Source organism: Alosa pseudoharengus, unplaced genomic scaffold (assembly GCF_046254945.1).
Source record: "Alosa pseudoharengus isolate Yale_2024_CS ecotype anadromous, Long Island Sound unplaced genomic scaffold, YU_APseudo_1.1 YU_APseudo_1.1_scf_1, whole genome shotgun sequence".
In the NCBI taxonomy this organism is placed as follows: Eukaryota; Metazoa; Chordata; class Actinopteri; order Clupeiformes; family Clupeidae; genus Alosa; species Alosa pseudoharengus.
The window spans coordinates 19,154,135-19,159,122 of NW_027468564.1; positions in this window are offsets into that span (position 1 = coordinate 19,154,135).

The window sequence follows — 4,988 nt, forward strand, 5'->3', positions numbered from 1 at the left end:
GGAAGTGAGGTATTTGGGATTTTGTGCGGACTAAAATGTGATGAATTGTGATGCCAGAAGACGTTCTTCCCATCGGTGAAAACGCATGAAATTTGGCACACACGTCAAGAGGTACCATGAATACACAGGGGAAAAGCCTTGGCACTGGGCTTGGCCCAGGAACTCCATAGCGCCCCCTTATGTCACTGTGACTTGTGGTTGGAATATAGTTTTAGATACACACACCAAATTTGGTGGGTGTGTGTAACTCCCAAAAACAATCAACTTTTGTATTAACATGCCATTAGCCACGCCCACAGGAAGTGAGGTAATTGGGATTTTGTGCATTGTGGACATGATCAATTTTAATGTACTCCTCCTAGACGATTGATCCGATTCATGTGAAAGTTGGTATACATGATGCCAATATGCTTCTGATTCTAAATTGTGAAGCTTTTTTTGATATGTTGTAATTTGACGAAATGGCGAAACTATGAATTTTAATACCCTTCCACGTTAACAATAAATGTGTCTTAATTCACCATGCATGGCTTGAAATGTTTTAAATTTCACAGGTCTTTGAATACCATGGTAGTGATGATATTCACATGCCCATAATGTATATTTGGCATAGCGCCACCACCTGGCAACAGAAAGAATGGCAATTACATTGAGGTTACATGATCAATTTTAGCTGTGCTATATTTAAAGGCCCTCTAAAGAGTTTTTTTTTTTTATCTTACCTTAGAAAAATGTTTCCAAAATCATTTAGATGGCACATAAACTCATAATAGGGCAAAAAAAACACTACACTCTCAGCAGGTCTTATCACTTGTACAACAGCCATAGGAAGTTTGTTGTACGGTAGGAACACTGCCACCCATCCAAAATCAAAATGGAAAAGAGCTGTTGTATGCTACAGGAATTCAGAGATATCTTTCTACAGACTGCTGTCGTTGCATTGTTCTATATTGTTGTTTTGTTCATACTTTGTTGCAAAAGATGCATATTTTGTTTGTTTGTTGTTGCGCTTTTCAAGGGAGACCCTGAGATCAAATCGTCTTTAGTGCTGCTTTAATCATTATTATTTTAGATATAGTCATCATCAGTATGAAAGCTTCCCTGAAAATGTGAGTGATGATGCTTTAAATATGTGTTGAAGTATTTGTCTGTCATAAACACATTAAGATATGGTAGCAGAAACATGTTTTCTCTCCACATGTTTTACAAGTTTCACAGGTCCACGTTTTATGTCTGAACTGTGAAACGAAAGTTCACTGAGACATCTCTTTGCAAAGGAATATCGTAAACACACAGCCATTAGTATTTATCTTGACGCAGAAGTGCTGAGAGTAGGGCAAAACCACTGACTGAACACACCACACATTTTTTAAAGGCCCTCTGAATAGTTTTTTTTTTTTTACATTACCTTAAAATAATGTTTCTAAAATCATTTAGATTACACATAAACTCTTAATAGGGCATCAGAATGGAAAATAGTTGTTATGTGCTACAGGATATCTTTCTACAGACTGCTGTCTGTGCATTCCCTCTATATTGTGAAGATGCATATTTCATTTGTTTATTATTGCGCTTCTCAAATGTAGGGTGACCCTGAGAGCAAATTGTCTTTAGTGCTTTGTATCATTATTATTTTAGATATAGTCATCATCAGTATGAAAGCCTCCCTGAAAATGTGAGTGATGATGCTTTAAATATGGGTTGAAGTATTTTGTCTGTCATAAACACATGATATGGTGGCAGAAACATGTTATCTCTCCACATGTTTTACAAGTTTCACAGGTCAACAGTTTATGTCTGAACTGTGAAACGAAAGTTCACTGAGACAACTCTTTGTCAAGGAGGTTTTTTTCTTCTTTTATTTCTTTGCAAAGCAATCCACACAGGGCAACATTTAAGAGTGTAATATACTTTTTCTGATGCAGACACAGGGCTCTATTTTGACGATCAAAAATGCGGTGCAAAGCTTATTCTTATCGCGACGCAAAGCTTATTCATCTTACACTTCACTTGTATTATTTATTATTATTGAGCAACCCCAATATGTTCGAATGACTCAATAAAAAACTTAAGGACATTTATCCTGCAGAAGAGTTGCTGCTTAGCCTACATCTCATGACAGTGCCTCTTGCCTAATCACTTTTAACCGTCATTACCAATTTGCAATGGTGAATAAGTACTCATTGTGAGACGTATTTCGTAATATCTTTATTAGGGCCCGAGCACCGAAGGGCGCAAGGCCCTATTGTTTTTGTAAGGATTATTATTATTATTATTTTTAGGGCCCGAGCACCGAAGGGCGCAAGGCCCTATTGTTTTTGTAAGGATTATTATTATTATTATTATTATTATTATTATATTAACTTTGTCTCAGAGCGTTTTCCTTTTTTGAGGTGGTTAACATGGTCGAAAACGCTTGAAATTTGGCACACATATCAGGTGTCACGCAAAGCAGTTAGGTACAAGAGCTTGGCCCTGGGCGTGGCCCAGGGACTCAGTAGCGCCCCCTTAGGTGATTGAGGCAGTGGTTGGCACATACTTTCAGCTAGACGCATCAAATTCGGTAGGTATGTGTATCTCCCCAAGATGAACAACTTTCGTATGTACAATGCATTAGCCACGCCCAACAGGAAGTGAGGTATTTGGGATTTTGTGCGGACTAAAATGTGATGAATTGTGATGCCAGAAGACGTTCTTCCCATCGGTGAAAACGCATGAAATTTGGCACACACGTCAAGAGGTACCATGAATACACAGGGGAAAAGCCTTGGCACTGGGCTTGGCCCAGGAACTCCATAGCGCCCCCTTATGTCACTGTGACTTGTGGTTGGAATATAGTTTTAGATACACACACCAAATTTGGTGGGTGTGTGTAACTCCCAAAAACAATCAACTTTTGTATTAACATGCCATTAGCCACGCCCACAGGAAGTGAGGTAATTGGGATTTTGTGCATTGTGGACATGATCAATTTTAATGTACTCCTCCTAGACGATTGATCCGATTCATGTGAAAGTTGGTATACATGATGCCAATATGCTTCTGATTCTAAATTGTGAAGCTTTTTTTGATATGTTGTAATTTGACGAAATGGCGAAACTATGAATTTTAATACCCTTCCACGTTAACAATAAATGTGTCTTAATTCACCATGCATGGCTTGAAATGTTTTAAATTTCACAGGTCTTTGAATACCATGGTAGTGATGATATTCACATGCCCATAATGTATATTTGGCATAGCGCCACCACCTGGCAACAGAAAGAATGGCAATTACATTGAGGTTACATGATCAATTTTAACATACTCCTCCTAGACGGTTTGCCGGATTCATGTGAAATTTGGCTAACATTATGCCAAGATGTTGCTGATGTTAAATTGCGAAGGGATTTTTGATATGTTGTAATATGTCATGATTTTAATATCTCACCATATAAACTGGAAATGTGTCATATAATCACAGTGCATTGAATGAATGGTCTGAAACTTCTCAGGTTAATAGATATTATGATTATGATGATATCCAGACACCCAATGGGCCTGCCTGACATAGCGCCACCACCTGGCCAAGTAGGAAATGTGCCAGAAATGGACAATGCCTTAAGTGATTGATCTGAAACTTTATAAAATATTGGATATCATTATTGTGATGATATTCACACATATAATTCACATGCCTAGCATAGCGCCACCATCTGGCCAAACAGGAAATATGCCAGAAAAGCTCTATGCTTTGAGTGAATGGTCTGAAACTTCTCAGGTTAATAGATATTATAATTATGATGATATCCAGACACCCTATGGGCCTGCCTGGCATAGCGCCACCACCTGGCCAAGCAGGAAAATGTGCCAGAAATTGGTAATGCCTTTATTGGTTGATCTGAAACTTTATAAAATATTGGATATCATTATTGTGATGATATTCACATGTGTAATTCACATGCCTAATATAGCGCCACCATCTGGCCAAAAAGTGTATAAAAAATGTTCTTTGCTTAAAATGAATAATCTGAAATTTCTCAGGTTAATATATATTATGATTATGATGACACACAATGGGCCTGCCTTGCATATTGCCCCACCTGGCCAAGCAAGTAAATGTGCCAGAAAATAACATGCAAAAACAAATAACACACATATCAAATATGTACATTTTACAAATGCACCACGTCGGTGCTTTGTTGGATTCTGAAATGTCATGGGTTGCGGCCCGCAGGTGCTCGGGCCCGCCATTGCCGCTTGCGGCTATATTTAGGGCCCGAGCACCGAAGGGCGCAAGGCCCTATTGTTTTTGTAAGGATTATTATTATTATTATTATTATTATTATATTAACTTTGTCTCAGAGCGTTTTCCTTTTTTGAGGTGGTTAAGATGGGTGAAAAGTCTTGAAATTTGGCACACACATCAGGTGTCACGCAAAGCAGTTAGGTACAACAGCTTGGACCCGGGCGTGGCCCAGGGACTCAGTAGCGCCCCCTTAGGTGATTGAGGCAGTGGTTGGCACATACTTTCAGCTAGACGCATCAAATTCGGTAGGTATGTGTATCTCCCCAAGATGAACAACTTTCGTATGTACAATGCATTAGCCACGCCCAACAGGAAGTGAGGTATTTGGGATTTTGTGCGGACTAAAATGTGATGAATTGTGATGCCAGAAGACGTTCTTCCCATCGGTGAAAACGCATGAAATTTGGCACACACGTCAAGAGGTACCATGAATACACAGGGGAAAAGCCTTGGCACTGGGCTTGGCCCAGGAACTCCATAGCGCCCCCTTATGTCACTGTGACTTGTGGTTGGAATATAGTTTTAGATACACACACCAAATTTGGTGGGTGTGTGTAACTCCCAAAAACAATCAACTTTTGTATTAACATGCCATTAGCCACGCCCACAGGAAGTGAGGTAATTGGGATTTTGTGCATTGTGGACATGATCAATTTTAATGTACTCCTCCTAGACGATTGATCCGATTCATGTGAAAGTT